Source organism: Leucopleurus acutus (genome assembly GCF_964270905.1).
Source record: "Leucopleurus acutus genome assembly, chromosome: 7".
NCBI classification, from domain to species: domain Eukaryota; kingdom Metazoa; phylum Chordata; class Mammalia; order Artiodactyla; family Delphinidae; genus Leucopleurus; species Leucopleurus acutus.
The window spans coordinates 49,711,174-49,731,510 of record NC_139150.1 but is presented as its reverse complement, the minus strand read 5'-3'; positions in this window follow the sequence as shown (position 1 = coordinate 49,731,510).

The window sequence follows — 20,337 nt, the reverse complement described above, 5'->3', positions numbered from 1 at the left end:
AAGAAAAAAAAAAAAAATAGAAGAGCCCCATCTTAATAGTAATACAGGCAGCACACACCTTCATTCATTTAAATAACCTCTAGGAGCACACAGATGCTGGGGCCAGGCAGGTAAATTAAATGAATGCAGCTGTAGGTGTGTTTGTTTGAGTGGAAGGGACTGTGGCATGAACTGGACAGCATGCCATGTCCAAAGACCATCAAATGCAATTGAATTAAAACACGACACCAGCCAAACAACATCCACTTGAGGGCCAGATTCAGTCCCTGCATCACCATCAGTTTCTGTTAGGGCCACCAGAGGGAGCAGAAAGCAGTGAGAAGATAACATGGGAAGAAAGGGGTAAAATGGGAAAGATAAGGTAAGAAATAAGAAAAAGGAAAAGATGAAAAGAAGTAAAACCCTGGAAGGAAAGGGACAGGGTCATATGCCCTTGGAGGCAGCCTGGTGCCACCAACATTTGGCCACTGGTGTCCCCAGGGCCAGCCATGTTAGCACATCCTGTTCATTGGTTGGCCCCCCTCCTCCCCACAAAGCCTTTGGTCCTTCTCTTTGAGGCAAACAAGGTCATTTTACTTCAGATCTCATCTGGAGAAGAAGTAGCTGACGTCTCCTTTGTCACAGCAGCTGCTGAGGCAGCAAAGCAGCTGAAGCCCTGAAATGCCCAGGGCGGTGGTAACCAAACCTCTCAAAAAAAAAAAAAAAAAAAAAAGCACAGAAGTAGACGGGGCTTGTCTTCACAGTGGGCAAGGTGAAGGAGAGCAGGGAAATCACAGGGACAAAACTCAGATGTCTACAGGAGCCAGGCAGGTAACGTAAAACGAATGGAGCCAGCCAGGTGTATGAAAAAGCAAAATATGTGGCAGCGTGTGGGCCAACACCAAACACGGCCAGCTGCAGGCCATTGCAGGCTCTCCGTTTGCAATCTTACCGTTAAAACAAAACACGGAGATTAGTGGGAACAGGCTGTCAGTCACCCTGCTAGACGGGGGTTTGGAGGAAGAAGGGGCTGTGTCCTTGCTGTCATTGTCCAAACACCCAGCGCCGTGCCTGAGACACTGTAGGTGCTTTGAGGAGTGTTTGCTTAAGGCAATAACTATGTCAAGGGTAACTGTCACCAGCTGAGGGCTCTGCACTATTTGTCCTCTTGTATTCTGCCACTCTCTTGTCCAAGGGTGTCTAAAACCCACAGATATTTCACTTCCTGCCATCTTCATCCAATGAGTCATCAACTTCACACCTTGTCAGGAGTCATGACATGGTCTCTAAATTTTAATTCCCCCAATTCTTTTACAACTTCTCATAAACCCCTCAGTGGTCTTGGCCTCACTGGCCTGTAAGTGCCCTCTTGTGGTAAAAGAGGGTAACTGCAGAGTTAAGCACCTTTTAAATCCAAATAATTCAATTCACATCAATTCAATCGTTACAAAGTGACTGTGGAAGAAGTGAGAGTAAAGAACTTTTAAAACAAGTTTGTAATTAAAAAAAAAAAGGAATACCTTTACTTGAATACCAACATGGAAAGGAGGCTGACATTAAGACAGAGGAGAAATAATTTTTTTTTAATAACTTGCTTCCCAGAATTGCTGCAAAAATTGTAACGGAGTTTTTCCATCATATGTTAGGCTTTAGATTCTAAATATCTGGCATCAAATTTGGAATCTGGTATGCATAAGATGTAAGATGCATGTCATTTAAAGTCTCTGAGACTCAGTTTCCACATCTGAAAAATGGGAATAATAAGTATACCTGTCTCACTGATTTGGTTGTTATGAGGTCCAAATTAGATGAGGCACATGCAGTATTTTCTATATTGGACCTTATACTCTTTGGCTCATGATATACTCTCATCATTACTCCTTACACGGCCTGTTTTTATTTATGTAGCCACTTAGTTATAAATAACATCATAAACTGTACTTGTAACCTTAAAGTGCTACACAGATATTAATTTCTCAGGGATTGAGGAATAAAAATAAACTCTGTGACAAATGATGCAGTTTATATCCACCAGCAATCTTTCCATAATACAAAATGGGTCAGACTGATTTCTTCTTCCTCCCTTTTAAATGCTCTCTGAAATTTTCCTCCTCCTCTTTCTCAACTTGGGCCATTCGTTTGTTTTATTTTTACCTCTTCTGGACTCAGTTTGTTCCCATATTGTTTTATAAGTGCCCTTCGATTAATTTGCAACTGTAGATTCTTATTGGGAATGATACAGGGGGAATTCACGTGTTGGTAGAGGGTTGGTCAGATGACCATTGTCATTCATGCAACCATTCATTTTGCAAATATTTAATGAGCTCCTAGTATACGTGTGGCATTGTGCTAGGTACTAGGGATACAAAGTAAATAAAACAGACAAGATCCTTGCCCTCATGGATCCCATATTGAGGAGTTTACAAGTAATCAAATATACATGCTGTGAGTTCTGAGAAGGACTGTAAAGGGAACAAACAAGGATGAAGATACACATGAGAGAGTAAGCACACAGTTACCTGGGAGGAAAGCATTCCAGACAGAGTGAACAGCAAGTTCAAGGTCCTGAGGCAAGAGCAAAGAGGAGCATACTGCCCCCCCCACCATGTGTAACTAACTTACTGGACACTTTCGGTGTATATGTGTAGGTACACTCTAGGTGTATATGTAAATATGTATAATATGATATAGATATTATATATGCATATAGGTATATATATAATACATATATGAATAACTTAAAACTTTAACAGAAGTTATATTAAATCATTGGCTATGAGGAAAAGTAGTGTTGACATATTCTACCTTTAAGTAATGTTCATTAGACACACAGGTTTTAAAAAGAAAAGCATTTGGAAAAATAATTCAATGGACATCTTTTGGATCTCTAACCAGCTATTAGGCCTTGGTGACAGATTCCAGGGGACGAGGTCACAGCTGCTCATAATGCTGCCGAACACTGTGGCTCATAGCAGATTGTGGGGTTTTAAAACTTAATATTTAAAAAATAAAATAATATAAATCTGTTTATTTTTTAATTTTAGCATACAGAGTTTCAGAATCAATCTTTTTTTTTTCCTGATTATTTTTTCCTGCAACCGTTAAACTATTTTGTTACAGAAATAAGTCTGGGTGACCTTTCATATTCCTGGAACAAAAATCTTAATTACTCGGTATTATGAAGTTCTGAATCAGGGAAAGACAAGGCTTTTGAAAGGTTCCGTGAAATCTCTTTTAGTGCAAAACCTGTGTACCATGAACTGGTAAATCTGAAACATTTCATCGTTCCTTTTCATCTGTGCTGTTCAGATAGATGCAGGCTTTCTCTTTCTCCACTTCCCTTAATTCTGTAAACCTTTAATGCCTATTCTGTGTAAGGCATGGTGTCTGTGATTAATGTAGAAATGGGAAGCACATGGCAGAGGCCAAAACGGAATTGTTGAGAGAGCTTTAAAGAATTACCGCGTAGTTCCCTGTGGACAGAAAGCTAGGGGTGGGGATTCCTTCAGAAAAGTGGGGGAATGTCTAGAAAGATTGAGAAAAAAAGATCATGAAAGGCTTTGAACACTACAACAGAAGAAGTTGCTTACAAATTTTTCAGTCAAGGTTTTTAAGGAAAAAAGTGAAGTGTTGACTTTGCCTTCCAGATGATCTTCATAAGTTGGGTGTTTATTCTATTTAGGTGACACCTGGATATGTCCCCACACCCCTTGCTTGATTCACTGCATTTCTCTCTTCCAGTCTCAGAAAAAGCATACCACAGAGCAAAAGGAGAGTAATCAACTAATGGCTCACTCTTTATGCATAAAATGAAGATGTCCTGCATGAAAATCCATTTACTTTGAGTTCAAACACTCTCACATTCAACTCTGAGTAATTTATCCTCCTGCTTCTCCCATGGAATTTAACAAACCCAAGATGGGAGGATGAATCTCCAACATAACTTGTCCTTTTCTTTGAACTGAACTAGCGATTCATCCAAAGAAACATTTAAAATCAATGTTCCTTCTAAATTTAAACTTCTGGCGCTTCAGGGCTGGAACTCTCTGGGAAAGTGAGTACTGTTTATACTGTTTATTCTGTTTCAGAGCTAAAACTTTACATGAAAAGTAAAGGGATCCAATATATTCATCTACTGGGAGCTACCTTGACAAGTTTTATTTAGTTTTAAAATCAGAATTCAACAGTAGCTTCATTTTTATAGAAACAGAGCTTATAAAAATGTAAGCCCTAAAAAAATTGCGATTTTAAGAGTTAATCTCTTTCTAACCTCACCTTACTTTCTCCAAACAAAATGGTGCTCTATCTCGGACAACTTTTTTCATGGAGGTATACCTTACATACTGTATATGCACAAATCTAAAGTGTACAGCTTGATGAACATGTATCTGTATGTGTGTACATACCTTGTATCTATAAGCTACAGAACATTTCCATCACCCTGGAAAATCTCTTTTTGCCCCCTTCGTACTCACTATCCCCAGAGATAACTGCTCCACCCCCAGAGAACTGCTATTCTGACTTCTGTCATCGTAGATTGGATTTTCCTCTTCACAAACTTCACAGAAATGAAGTCTTTCAGTATATACTGTTTTGTGTCTGGCTTCAACATAATGTATTTAAGATTCACCCACGTTGTTGCATCTCTTCATAACTCAGAATTTTTTACTGTTGAGTAGTATTACAATGTATGAATATGCAATTTGTTCGTCTGTTCTCTTACTGATGGATATTTGGGTTGTTTCCAGTGTGAACACTGCTTTTGACAGCTTCATGAGTTTAAGAATGGGTGAGAGAGAGGCATGAGGAATGAACTAAGCTATAAGCACAGACCTTTTTAAAAAAAAATTGTTCTGAATACTTTACACGTTCCTGGCAGAAATAGAATATATCTTTCTTGCAGCCTATAAAGTGCCTGAATCAGAATTATTAAGCATCCAATTAAATATATTTGGTTCAGCATGGTGCTAGTGAATACAAAAGTGTGGATTGACTCCTATATGAGTATGTTGGTTTTTCTGGTGAAAAAAGCTTCACTCCCAGGTCTCAGAAAACAATAGAGACCCCCCCGACCATCTTACCAGTGCATGTCATGGAGCACGAAGGCAGTGGAAAGGGTCTTGTGCATCACTGGGAAAACCCCTCACCTAGACTAGAAATTGAACCCAAAATGCATTGGGTTAATTTGGGTAAATCATAAAGTCATTCAAAAAGCAGCTCACAGGGAGATCAGCTCGATGCTTTGTGACAACCTAGAGGGGTGGGATAGGGAGGGTGGGAGGGAGGCTCAAGAGGGAGGGGATATGGGGATATATGTATACTTATAGCTGATTTACTTTGTCGTACAGCAGAAACTAACACAACATTGTAAAGCAATTATACTCCAATAAAGATTTTTTAAAAAGCAGCTTGTTCAAGTACTTCCTTATACAATGTTAATAAAACACTAAGGAAGTATTAATGTTAATTAACACGTGTTGATTCTTATATATTACATATATTATCGTTATCCTCACAAGATTGCCAAGTGAGTGTTGTTATTCCCACGTGTCAGATGAAGGACCAAACTTCACCTGCCATAAGGGTGTGTAAAGTAAATTAAGGTCATGCAGTTAGTTTCTAGCAGAGCCAGTACTCAACCCCAGGTTGGCACAGTCCAAAGCCCACCCAGATGCTTTACACTAAAACATCTTTATAAAATTAGTGGGCTCCATAAATTCCATACTTGAAGAAGTGAGACATAGATGCAACTGGCTCACTTGAGATCCAACTGCAGTCTTTGATGAGGAGGAATCCAAACTTTTAACATCTCCACATCCAAAGAGTCAGCACACAAACACACCTCAAAGCTTCCATCAGCACCAAACACTTGCAGGGAGCTTATTATTATTATGTTTTTTAGTTTTTATTATTTTATTTATTTTTTATACAGCAGGTTCTTATTAGTTATCTATTTTATACATATTAGTGTATATATGTCAATCCCAATCTCCCAGTTCATCCCACCACTACCTCCTTCCACCCCGCTTTCCCCGCTTGGTGTCCATACGTTTGTTCTTTACATCTGTCTCTATTTCTGCCTTGCAAACCAGTTCGTCTGTACCATTTTTCTAGATTCCACATATATGCATTAATATACATATTTGTTTTTCTCTTTCTGACTTACTTCACTCTGTATGACAGCCTCTAGGTCCATCCACGTCTCTACAAATGATCCAATTTCGTTCCTTTTTTTCCTTTGCTTTGTTTATTTATTTATATATTTATTACATCTTTATTGGAGTATAATTGCTTTACAATGAATGGTGTGTTAGTTTCTGCTTTATAACAAAGTAAATCAGTTATACATATACATATGTTCCCATATCTCTTCCCTCTTGCGTCTCCCTCCCTCCCACCCTCCCTATCCCACCCCTCCAGGCGGTCACAAAGCACCAAGCTGATCTCCCTGTGCTACGTGGCTGCTTCCCACTAGCTATCTACCTTACATTTGGTAGTGTATATATGTCCATGCATCTCTCTCGCTTTGTCACAGCTTACCCTTCCCCCTCCCCATATCCTCAAGTCCATTCTCTAGTAGGTCTGTGTCTTTATTCCTGTCTTACCCCTAGGTTCTTCATGAATTTTTTTTCTTAAATTCCATATATATGTGTTAGCATATGGTATTTGTCTTTCTCTTTCTGACTTACTTCACTCTGTATGACAGACTCTAGGTCCATCCACCTCATTACAAATAGCTCAATTTCGTTTTTTTAACGGCTGAGTAATATTCCATTGCATATATGTGCCACATCTTCTTTATCCATTTGTATGTCGATGGGCATTTAGGTTGCCTCCATGACCTGGCTATTGTAAATAGTGCTGCAATGAACATTGGGGTGCATGTGTCTTTATAATACAACAAAGACTTATCTGATGTGCTTACAAGAACAGCTTTCATCAGGGATTCAGTGACACACCAGTCAAAACAGTTCATCATTTCTAATTTTTTTCTACCTTAAAAATAAAATTATGTTGACTGTGAGACTTTGCTGCCACCTCTCAAATGAGGCACACCCTTTAGAAATCGCAAAGAATGGTAGATATTTTTAGGTTAAAAGAAACACACGTGGTGATATCACAGATTCTGAAGATAAGTCTCTGAGAGCTTTCTCTATTCATTTTGGTTCAGTGGTAAGGACACCTGCAGAAAGGTCGGCTCTCTTCACAACATGGTTTCTAAAGAATTCGTCACAGACATAAACAGATTACAGGATAGGGATAAGCTAAGGGAGCTGAAGAATGATGGATGATTCTGATGTCTTGCACGTGTCCAAATATCTCCATGACTTAAGTATTCAAAACTAAGTGAGGCACTCCAGGCAAGAACGTTTCAACATCAGAAACTCATTTTGCTTGGAGATAATCCAGGTTTCTTCCAAACAGTAGTTGATTTAACCACGGAAATGAGTTTTAATATTTGCACAACCATTTTCCAATACATGGGAGGAAGTGGGCTCTACCACCGGGCTCTTTCACCCAAGTTTTAAACATTCCTCAGGCTGTATGAAGTGGGAACAAAAGGAATGGAACCCTCCCTTAGACTCTATTTGACTATGTGAAGTGTAGGGCTGGGGCTACCCAAAGTGCCATTTGTCCTTTTCATAAGCATCTCTTCTGTGTTATATAAAATCTTCATAAGTATTCATTTAATGCCCAAAAGTATTATATAGTTATGCAGTAATTTGTTCTCTCATTGGCAGCATTTTAAAAATGGATCATCTCAACGCACCCAAGAGTGCAGAGAGACAGGCTTCTCCTCCCTATACTGGCATACCTGGGAGTATAATTGTTACAACAGTTTAGCAAACACTTTTGCAACATACGTTAAAATTTATTAATTTAACAGATATGTCAAAATCTTTAATGCCTTCTTCTAATTAAAAGTTTAAGAAAAAGTTAAGTAACCTACCAAAGTAGAATTTTAAAGATAAGAAAGGATACTTGTGGTTGTTTTAACTGACATTTCTATGATTACCAGTGAGTTGAACAGTTTTTAAAATGCATACTGGCCATGTGGATTTTTACTTTAGGGAATTGTTCATGTCCTCTACTCACTTATCTGTTGTGGCCTTAGTGTTATTCGTAAAGATTATATAAGCTATTTATGTAACGAGGATACTGTCCATTTAACTGCCAAATTTTATGACTCAGGTGACTGTTCTAATCTAAGCTTAAAACTGATGGACCCAAAATGAGGAAGCAGTTAAGTGGCAAATAAAAAGAGAGAGAGAGAGAAAGAAAAAAAAAAAAGAAAACAGCAAAACCAAATCCCTTTCATATTTATAGCTCAACATGAATTGCTACTTGAACCTAAATCAGAAAAGCATTTAGGTAATTCTTCAACTAGGACTCACGTGTGGTACATGAAGTTTTTCATAGGAACCCTTAAGGCACAGCAACACAAACATAATCCAGAGAAATCTGTCACTATCACATCGATGTGTCCCCCACTTTATATCAAGTGGAAAATATCAAACCAGTTCAAATATATCTGGATCTGCAACCACACCAGCTCTTCTTTGGTCATCAAGGGCAAACCAAAGCATTTACATCTCTGTTCAGTGCACACACTAAAGACTGAAATCTTAGGGATAGATATGGGAAATCAGAGAGATGCTGGACGGAGATGCCGAGACTGAAAGTTCATGAGCACAACTGTGCTGACAGCCTGTCAGAATTTACACAAATGCAGTCAATGATGACTTCTGCTGTGGTAAGAATTCTGATGCCTAGTGTGAATTTGTGACCAAGTACAGTTGTAGTTTACTACTCTTTGCAAAGGGACCAATAGTTAGCACTCTTAGAAAATATAAACCTGAGCATTATTTATTCCTTAGACTTAGGGGTGATGCTAAACCTTAATAGTCGCTTTAGCTCTTCAATTACACTGTAAAATAAACTGGATGGGTTGTTTTATTCCTCTTCTGTCAACCAAAACCACTCATGGGATACATAATTTGGAGATAAAAGCCTTAACTTAAAAAGTTAAGAAAGATTTTAGGAGATAGATTGATATCCAGTATTCAAAGGCAGAGCGGAGAATAAAATTAGCAAACATTCAGCTAATGTGTTCTCAAGGGCAGGGATTCATGGTAATAAATGGAATCATTTCAAGCTTGAAGGAAGTTACCTGTGGGAGACTGCACAGGTCGCTTCAGGGATCACTGCATCTCATCAACCTAAAAATGGAGCTGCCTGTAAAATTTCTAGGTCAGCAAGAAGAGATACTAAAATCTAACAAAATGAAAGCCTATCATGAATCATTAGTAAAGGGTTAAGAGTGCTATAGATTAACAAATTAAAAGGATACACACTAAATCTAGAGTATTATAAGTATGATATTGAACAATACTGAACAACATGATTCGTAAACCACAGAAGAGGAGATGAGACAATTAGATGTCTAAGTGAAGTCCTATAGCGTTCCTGATAAATCCGGCACTCACCCAGTTTGCAGAGAATCTATGTCCAGGATTTCTCAGGGTCACAAAATTCTTTCAGCCATGACAAAGTGCAAGCACTTATTAAATATGTTCAACACATAAATAAAGTCTTAACTGTATCCAAAAAGAAAATTATTTGATTAATTCTTCAACATCTTCAGAGAAAGATTTCATACAACCTCCCCTCTGAGGACCAGGGATAATGAATAATCCAAAACTCATCACAGAATCTTTACAACTAATTTAAGACAATAGCCTCTTCCTGTCCTTCCCCTGCCCCCCCCCCAGGCCATGTCACCCCCTATCAGAAGTGTTTACAACTCCAAAGATGATTGATTAGGGGGGGAGGGAGTCTTATTCACTGATATCCCCATTCCCTTCTATGAATACAGCTGTCTGAATTGTCAAAAGATCAGAGAGTGGGCAACAAGATGTAAAGGCAGCAGCAAACGTTTGTGCTTCGATGACTCCAGAATAGTGCAATCACTTAGAAGTTTCTAACCAAGGCTATATGCTACAGAGTATTTTTGTTTTGTTTTACTTTATTGTTAAGAAAGCACACTCTCTCTGGTTTGCCACAAGCCTCAACACTCCCAGTTGTTTTATACTTTGTCTGATTTACCTTTACTGATATTTCTTTTGTATCAATAATACATGCTCAAATTTGTAAATGATGTATGTTGTGCTAGGAATGTACATTGCCTAACTCTTGGGGCAGGGATCTTTATATATTCAAAAGATCAAGTACATTAACAGCATTGTTCAACTCTTTGGTCATTTCTATCTGCTTACGGTATCATTTTCTGTGCGAAATGATCTTTGGTCATTTCTATCTGCTTATGGTATTATTTTCCATCCATCAAACTCATTCCATATACAGGTATGGAGTCCAAATCTACTCCACATCTTTGGTCATTTCTATCTGCTTACGGTATCATTTTCTATGGGATGTGTGTTAAAATCTCCCACTGTAGGGCTTCCCTGGTGGCGCAGTGGTTGAGAGTCTGCCTGCCGATGCAGGGGACACAGGTTCGTGCCCCGGTCCGGGAAGATCCCACATGACGCAAAGCGGCTGGGCCCGTGAGCCATGGCCGCTGAGCCTGCGCGTCCGGAGCCTGTGCTCCGCAGTGGGAGAGGCCACAGCAGTGAGAGGCCCGCGTACCGCAAAAAACAACCCCAAACAAAACAACAACAACAAAAACAAACAAACATCTTCCACTGTAATTAAGAATTTGTATCTCCTTGTCATTCTATTAAATTTTGCTTGATTCACTTTGAGGATTCAAGCTCAGGATTTTTATATCTTCCTGGTGAATTATTCCTAAAAATACATTTTTGCCTTAAAGTTTATTTTGCAAGGTATTAAGTAGTTATATCAACTATCATTTTTAAAAAAATCTTCCTAATTTATCACTTCTTTCCCTGTGGCTTTGTGTAATTTGGTTTGAGAATCTCTCTTATAAATAGTATGGTAGACTCTCTGTCTTCTAACATGTTAAAAAGTTACATCTGTTAATAAATTATATTTATAATTACTAACTTAATTGGACCTACTTCTTCTATAATTTTTTCCTATTTGCTACATGTCTTTTCTTTGCCTCTGTTTTTCTATTTTCCTGATTACTATTAGATTGAATAACTTCTTAACTCTTATTTTACAATCAACTAATATGAAAGTTAGTCTGTCTTTACTGCTTTTGTGACTACCTTAAACTTTTTAACATTGACTCAAAGTTAATTACATTTCTACCCTCCTCCAGAAAAAAGCTAGAATCTTAGAATGCTTTAACTCCAATTGCCACCTACCACCTTCACTGGTTGTTATCTAGTGTTTTAATCCCATCTTGCTTTTGACCCCCCACCCCACAAAGTCATTATTATTGTTGTTAGTCAATGTTTGTTTCGAAGAAAACTCTTATTTACCACTTTCTTTTCTTACTGTTCATTATTACAACTCACTCTGATCCTCCGGGTTCTATCTCATTCTCGCAGAAATAAGTCTTTAGCAATTCTTTAGTGAGCACCTATAAAAAGCAAACTTAAAAAGTCTTTATTATGACCTTCCTGTTTTAAAAATATATTCTTCTTTGTGACCACCTAGAGGGGCGGGATAGGGAGGGTGGGAGGGAGACGCAAGAGGGAGGGGATATGGGGATATATGTATACATGTAGCTGATTCACTTTGTTACACAGCAGAAACTAACACAACAATGTAAAGCAATTATACTCCAATAAAGATGTTAAAAAAAAATATATATATATATATATTCTTCTTGGGAGGGTAATAATATATACAGTGAAGGGAATTCCCTGGCGGTCGGTGGTTAAGACTCCAGCTTTCACTGCTGTGGGCCCAGGTTCGATCCCTGGTCGGGGAAATAAGATCCCACAAGCTGTGTTACACAGCCAAAAATGTAGATATATATACACTGAGGTATGTAATACACATGCATGCAAAGGACTTGGCTCAATTAATTTTTGCTTGGGTATACACCCAGATCAAGATTTACAATATTTTCATCACACCAGAGGGTCCTCTCATGCCCTTTCTCTGTCAATACTCACCCTGACTATCCAGACATTTTTCACTACTGATTAATTTAGCCTATTTCTTGAATTTCATATAAAGGGAATCATCCAGTACGTACTCTTTTTTGTCTGGCTTGTATCACTCAACATGATGTTTGTGAGATTACTGTATTTTATCAGTAGTTTTTCCTATCACTCTGTATTCCATGTCATTATCACTCTTAAATGATGGATTGCAGGGTAGAAAATTCCAGGTTGATAGTTATTTTTTCTTAGATGTTATTTCAATGTCTTTTAGTCTTCCTTGTTGCCAGGAAGAAGTACTGCTGCTAGTTGAACTGTTTTCCCTTTGATGGCAATTTTATCTTCGTCTCGCTTTTTCCTTCCTGTGGTTATGTTTATGTTTAAGATGCCCCTTTCATCCTTGGTGTTCTAAAATTTCTATACTTTATATCAGAATGAGGATTTGCTTTTGGTAATGATAGAACAATGGACAGAAACAATGTGCTTCATCAGTCTGAGGGCTTATGACCCTTCAGGTATAAATAATCTCTCCAGACTTCTGCATCACTGGGGTAGGTTTGGACTCCATACCTGTATATGGCATGAGTTTGATGGATGGAATTTTTCAAGCTCCCTTTTGGAAAAAAGGCTGACCCTTGAGGAGCTCAGCTTTACATGAAGTTTAAGTTTTAGCTTCCTGCTTGCACAGGTCCAGATTCTGCATGCATGAGGGTTAACACGAGGGTCTATTTCCAGATCCAAGTTCTCCTAGGGCCCTAACTTCAGCCTTCTCATCTGGCTCCTTGGAGCCCCACTTCCTTTCTGAAACCTTGTGATTCTCTTTATTTCTTTCCATCTCAATTGTTATGACATTTTAAAAAAAGTATACTTTAACCAACTTTTCTATTTGTCTGTTTTGCATGAGCTTTGTCCACCACGTTGCCAGAATTTGAATCTGATTCACTCATTTATCATTTATCTGGCTGGTCCTTATGGGCTTTTGCGTGGCTAAGAGCAAGGGTCCTGAAGCTAAGCCAACCTGATTTTGAAACAGGGGTGGGTAGGTTATCTGACCTCTCTAAGCCTCAGGTTTCTCACCTCCAAAAAGAAGATGATCGAAATCTCCCTGAAAAGGGTTGTTGTGAGGATAAAATATGCTAATGCATGTACAGTGCTCAGCAGAGTACCTTAGCAAGCACTCATCAATAACTATTAATGTTACGAAACACTGCATAATGATATTATTCAATTAATTAATTTGTCTACCGAGGAATCAAGTTGATGTACAAGCTGATGCTACATAGAAACAGAAATGTATCTTTCATGAAAAAGAAGTAAACCAAATAATAATTAGATACGGTAATATGGACTCTGTATATGTGGGATAGATAATGTTGCTCTTTATAAGTACTGCCCTACAAAAATCTCATGGTCTCTTTCTGTATACATTCTGAGCTGAACTTTCCAAGTTTGGAGAAAATCATTGAAAGTCAGAGAGAGAACGTTATAAGAGAGAACACTGGCACTTCGCTTCCCCCAGAATGTAAGTCAATGCACATGCTTCCTTCATTGAGGAAGTTGCCATAATGCACAGATGAACTAAACAGTGTGCTTAGTGATGTAGTTGGTTTACCTGGGACTGTGAGCTCCTTTAACTCCCTGAAGACCAGTAATAAACAGTTCACTGACTGGGTAAGAGGATCACACTTTGAATAGCATGGCTTTAGGGACACGTTAGCACCGTTGTAAAAAGTGTTATTACTGTTATATAGGAAGGAAAGTGCACGTTCCTCAGAAAAGGATGCTTGGGGTCTGAGTTAAGCAATAACCTCAGGTGGAGAACAAAACTAATTATGCTACATATTCAAAGAAAGTTCATTATTGGTTTTTAATGAACAAATCAATCTGCTATAGAGTCCAGGGGTCCACTGGAGTCTTGACTGGAGCTGATTTGGGGATCCATATGGAACTGCCAATCCTACAATCTATCACTTGTGGGTCTAGGGGTTCTTTTAAGGCAGAGGTCCCCAACCCCTGGGCCGTGGACCGCTACCGGTCTGTGGCCTGTTAGGAACTGGGTCGCACAGCAGGAGGTGAGCGGCAGGCAGGCGAGTGAAGTTTCATCTGCCGCTCCCCATCACTCGCATCATCACCTGAACCATACCACCCTTCTTGTCAGCGGAAAAACTGTCTTCCACAAAACCGGTCCCTGGTGCCAGAAAGGTTGGGGACTGTTGTTTTAAGGGGCCTATGATTATCACAATATTCATTTCTGCTATTTGCCATCTAATAGTGTTTTTGGTAGGAGGTGATAATTTTTCTCAATTAGTTTTTCATTAATTTCCAATAAAAAAAGGCAGCAGGTGGAATGACTCGTTGTACTTCCAAAGTAGATCTAATAATATTTTCCATGTACATTCGAAAGGAATTGGATTGCTACCGTAAGGTCAACTCAAACATTAAATCCCATTCAGAAACAATTTTTTAAAGTCTTATACTGGGACCTCAAGAGAAGCCTATAGTGTAAATATTACTGACACTCAAAATATCTGAGATTTTGTTGATTCTATTTGAATTTCTGCTTTACTTAAAACTTTTAAAGATCAATTTAATGACTGAACAAGAAACAAACAAAACTCACAACCTATTGTGTGTGCTTGGCCTGTTGTAAAGAAAATATGCTAATTCTGTCCAAATAGAAAATTGTAATTCTGGGCTTTAAAATATAATATATGATCTTTAAAAATATTTATTAAAATAATGAAGTTAGAAACAATCTGATAAAGCAGTATTTGGTAGACTTGAATGCCGTAGAAAATAAGTATTTAAAAACTCACTATCACTATCAATTCCAAGAGGTGTGGTTCACAAAATTTACCTGGCTACTTTGGAGATGACTGTTTTCTAAATCTTGAACAGAATTTAAAGTCATCTCACAATACTTAAAAGTCTTCATTTAATCTTTGCTCTGGGCATCAGCAGGGCCCTGTCATCTGGGCCAGTCCATTTGTAAACTGAACCCTACCCCTACACAAGTCTCAATTCTTTTTTATTCTATACACATAAGGTTACCGAAATTTGGCAAAACTCTTAAAATCTGAATTATATACTCTTGTACTTTTGGGTACACATCATTTTTAATAAATTTAAGAAAAAGTATATCTCTATCCAACTTGTCATGTTCCAGTTTAAAATGACTTGTTTTCCCCATCCACTCAAAATGGACTTTGAAATTAAAAAGATTTAACTGTTAAATTTCTCCTCCACTAACATCAGCAAAGGAGATATCAACAAAATTCCTGTTCTTAAATGATTACAAGGGAAAAACTATCCCAGGATTAGCACAATTTTCATCAAGATCCAACTTAAGGCCTACTTTCTATTTTCTGAAATAAAAAAGTCTTAAATTCAAAAGTAGCAAAGGTGGGCTTCCCTGGTGGTGCAGTGGTTAAGGATCCGCCTACCAATGCAGAGGACATGGGTTTGAGCCCTGGCTCGGAAAGATCCCACATGCCACCGAGCAACTAAGCCCGTGAGCCACAACTACTGAGCCTGTGCTCTAGAGCCCTTAAGCCACAACTACTGAGACTGTGTGCTAAAACTACTGAAGCCCGCGCACCTAGAGCCCGTGCTCCGCAACAAGAGAAGCCACGACAATGAGAAGCCCGTGCACTGCAACGAAGAGTAGCCTCCACTCGCAGCAACTAGAGAAAAGCCTGCGTGCAGCAACAAAGACCCAATGCAGCCAAAAATAAAATAAATAAAATTAATTAATTAAAAAAATTTTTTTAAAAAATAAAAAGTAGCAAAGGTAAACATATTGGTTAGTACATGGGTTGCATGGCTACCAAATAAGCCAGCAAGCAACTCCCTACATTAACCTTTTCTACTTCGCCTGACTCATATCGATAGTGAATATGTTGGGTCCTATCGTTCCACATTTACTGCTTACTTGGTTTTAATTTATTAAAAAAATGCTAGAGAGACTTGTCTGTCCATCTATCAACCAAGATTCAGAGCTCTTTGAAGAAACCAAATCCTTCTAGATGAACTGCTTTGGATCTTGGGGTTCCTGACACTCAGATGGACAGCCTTCTCCAAGATGTTTGCAACAACAGGAGGTCTTTGGCTTTGCCAAAGACTGATTATTTCCCTAGCACCCATTGGCTTTTGTTAATGTAAAAGTCACTGGGATAAAATGTCAAGAAATACAAGCTACTCTCTTTGAAAACAAATAGTGCAGCCTCTCCTCAATGTCAATTCTCAATGAAGTGTGTATGGTGGCATTCATGTGACAGCAAGAGACTGTTTCCTGGTGGTGGTGTTCTATTCCCAGTGACATTATCCTCATAAAGTGCACAAAAAACGCAACTCCACAAACTCTCTCCTGACTTCTGTATTTCTAATCACACCTCTAGGTTTCAGGAGCACAGGCCTGAAAACGAACGAGGGAACTCATACCAAATGCAGTTAATCTGAAGAGCAGTGGAAGCACAGGGGCAATTTCATCTCTGTAGAAACGCTTTGAAAACCGGTGAAACCTTAATGTCTCTAACACCTAATGACAATCTCCTTTCAAGAGTTTTATGAATATTAATACCCTGATCAAAGAGCAATGTTTAAAAACAAAAGGTATGTCTTCACTTTCGACTGCCACATCTCTGAATTGTCAAAGGCCAATTTCCCCATCACTTTTACAAGTTATGGATGTGCATTTCAATAAGGTGGTCTTGACATTGCTTCTGCTGTTGGGGTGGGAGGTCCAAAGTGTTTCTATAATCTTTATGCTCTTCTTGAATTGGCAAAAGTGAACTCATTATTTCAACCTTTCAGTTTTAAAATAAATATAAGTAAATAACTCCCATGTGTTTAGATCACGGCTAGAAGTTTTGGAAGTAAAGAAGTAGGAGACATCGTTCCTGCCTTCGAGGAGTCTACACTCAAACAGGGCAAAGATTACTAACATAATCAAGCAATTAGAATACAACATAAAATACTTTATTTCTACCCTGTACCAAGGACTAGGAATGTTAGTCCCAAGGGCATAAAAAGTTTCCTTAGTGCCTGTCTGGGGGCAACGGACAAGTATTCAAGTACAAAAAAGTAATAATAGCAAAACAACAGTAATTATGGTGAATAAGGATTCGTGAGGACTTACTATATATTAATGTGCCTGACATTGCATGGACCAGCACGAAAGTCCATACCTACTTCAGAAAGGGTAGAAATGGGGAGTGAATCAATTCTCATTCTGAACAATCAGAATAAACAATATCACTACAATCAAGTCTTACCAAGAATGATCAATTCTGCTTTGGCCAAATATGGTTCACTAGATGTTTGCTTTTTAATGGCCACACCTCTGGTTTAAGGAAATCTCAACTCTCTGTAACACTTAGTAACCCTTTTGAAGTTGTGTGAAATATTTCTTTTTTCCAGCTTTACTGAGATATAATTGACATATAATATTGTTTAAGTTAAAGGTGTACAACATACTGATTTGATAAATGCATGTACTGTGAAATGATTAGACCACAATAAGGTTAGTCAACGCATCTGTCACCTCAGAAAGTTGCAATTTCTGTGTGTGTGTGTGTGTGTGTGTATGTTGTGTGTGAAGAGAACTTTTAAGAACTACTCTCACACAGAACCAAGATGGCAGAGTAGAAGGAAATGCTCTCACTCCCTCCTGCGAGAACACCAGAATCACAACTAGCTGCTGAACAATCATCGGCAGGAAGACACTGGAACTCACCAAAAAAGATAACCCACATCCAAAGACAAAGGAGAAGCCACAATGAGATGGTAGGAGGGGCACAATCACAATAAAATCAAATCCCATAACTGCTGGGTGGGTGACTCACAAACTGGAGAACACTTATACCACAGAAGTCCACCCACTGGAGTGAAGGCTCTGAGTCCCATGTCAGGCTGCTGAACCTGGGGGTCTGGCAATGGGAGGAGGAATTCCTAGAGAATCAGACTTTGAAGGCTAGTGGGATTTGACTGCAGGACTCTGACAGGACTGGGGGAAACAGAGACTCCACTCTTGGAGGGCACACACAAAGTGGTGTGCGCATCGGGACCCAGGGAAAGGAACAGTGACCCCACAGGAGACTGAACCAGACCTACCTCCTAGTGTTGGTGGGTCTCCTGCAGAGGCGGGGGGAGGCTGTGCCTCACTGTGAGGACAAGGACACTGGCAGCAGAAGTTCTGGGAAGTACTCCTTGGTGTGAGCCCTTCCAGAGTCCGCCATTAGACCCAGCAAAGAGCCCAGGTAGGCTCCAGTATTGGGTTGCTTCAGGCCAAACAACCAACAGGGAGGGAACCCAGCCCAGCACATCAGCAGTCAAGCAGATTAAGGTTTTACTGAGCTCTGTGCACCAGAGCAACAGCCAGCTCTACCCACCACCAGTCCCTCCCATCAGGAAACCTGCACAAGCCTCTTAGATAGCCTCATCCACCAGAGGGCAGACAACAGAAGCAAGAAGAACTACTATCCTGCAGCCTGTGGGACAAAACCACATTAACAGAAAGATAGATAAGATGAAAAGGCAGAGGGCTATGTATCAGATGAAGGAACAAGATAAAACCTCAGAAAAAAACCTAATTGAAGTGGAGATAGGCAACCTTCCAGAAAAAGAATTCAGAATAATGATAGTGAAGATGATCCAGGACCTCGGGAAAAGAATAGAGGCAAAGATCGAGAAGATGCAAGAAATGTTTAACAAAGACCTAGAAGAATTAAAGAACAAACAAACAGAGATAAACAATACAATAACTGAAATGAAAAATATACTAGAAACAATCAATAGCAGAATAACTGAGGCAGAAGAACGAATAAGTGATCTGGAAGACAGAATGGTGGAATTCACTGCTGCAGAACAGAATAAAGAAAAAAGAATGAAAAGAAATGAAGACAGCCTAAGAGACCTCTGGGACAACATTAAATGCAACAACATTGGCATTATAGGGGTCCCAGAAGAAGAAGAAGAGAGAGAAAGGACACGAGAAAATATTTGAAGAGATTATAGTCGAAAACTTCCCTAACATGGGAAAGGAAACAGCCACCCAAGTCCAGGAAACACAGAGAGTCCTATACAGGATAAACCCAAGGAGAAACACGCCGAGACATATAATAATCAAATTGGCAAAAGTTAAAGGCAAAGAAAAATTACTGAAAGCAGCAAGGGAAAAACGACAAATAACATACAAGGGAACTCCCATAAGGTTAACAGCTGATTTCTCAGCAGAACCTCTACAAGCCAGAAGGGAGTGGCATGATATACTTAAGGTGATGAAAGGGAAGAACCTACAAATCAAGATTCCTCTACCTGGCAAGGATCTCTTTCAGATTCGATGGAGAAATCAAAAGCTTTACAGACAAGCAAAAGCTAAGAGAATTCAGCACCACCAAACCAGCTCTACAACAAATGCTAAAGGAACTTCTCTAAGTAGGAAACACAAGAGAAGAAAAGGACCTACAAAAACAAACCCAAAACAATTAAGAAAATGGTCATAGGAACATACATATCGATAATTACCTTAAACGTGAATGGATTAAATGATTCAACCAAAAGACACAGGCTTGCTGAATGGACACAAAAACAAGACCCATCTATATGCTGTCTACAAGAGACCCACTTCAGACCTAGGGACACATACAGACTGAAAGTGAGGGGATGGAAGAAGATATTCCATGCAAATGGAAATCAAAAGAGAGCTGGAGTAGCAATACTCGTATCAGATAAAATAGACTTTAAAATAAAGAATGTTACCAGAGACAAGGAAGGACACTTCCTTGTTACCAAGGACACTTCCTTGTTACCAAGACAATGTTACTTTAAAACAAAGAATGTTACCAAAGAATGTTACATTTAAAATAAAGAATGTTACCAGAGACAAGGAAGGACACTACATAATGATCAAGGGAACAATCCAAGAAGAAGATATAACAATTATAAATATATATGCACCCAACATAGGAGCACCTCAATATATAAGGCAACTGCTAACAGCTATAAAAGAGGAAATCGATAGTAACACAATAATAGTGGGGGACTTTAATGCCTCACTTACACCAATGGACAGATCATCCAAAATGAAAATAAACAAGGAAACAGAAGCTTTAAATGACATAATAGACCAGATAGATTTAATTGATATTTATAGGTCATTCCATCCAAAAACAGCACATTACACTTTCTTCTCAAGTGCACATGGAACATTCTCCAGGATAGATCACATCTTGGGTCACAAATCAAGCCTCAGTAAATTTGAGAAAATTGAAGTCATATCAAGCATCTTTTCTGACCACAACACTATGACATTAGAAATGAA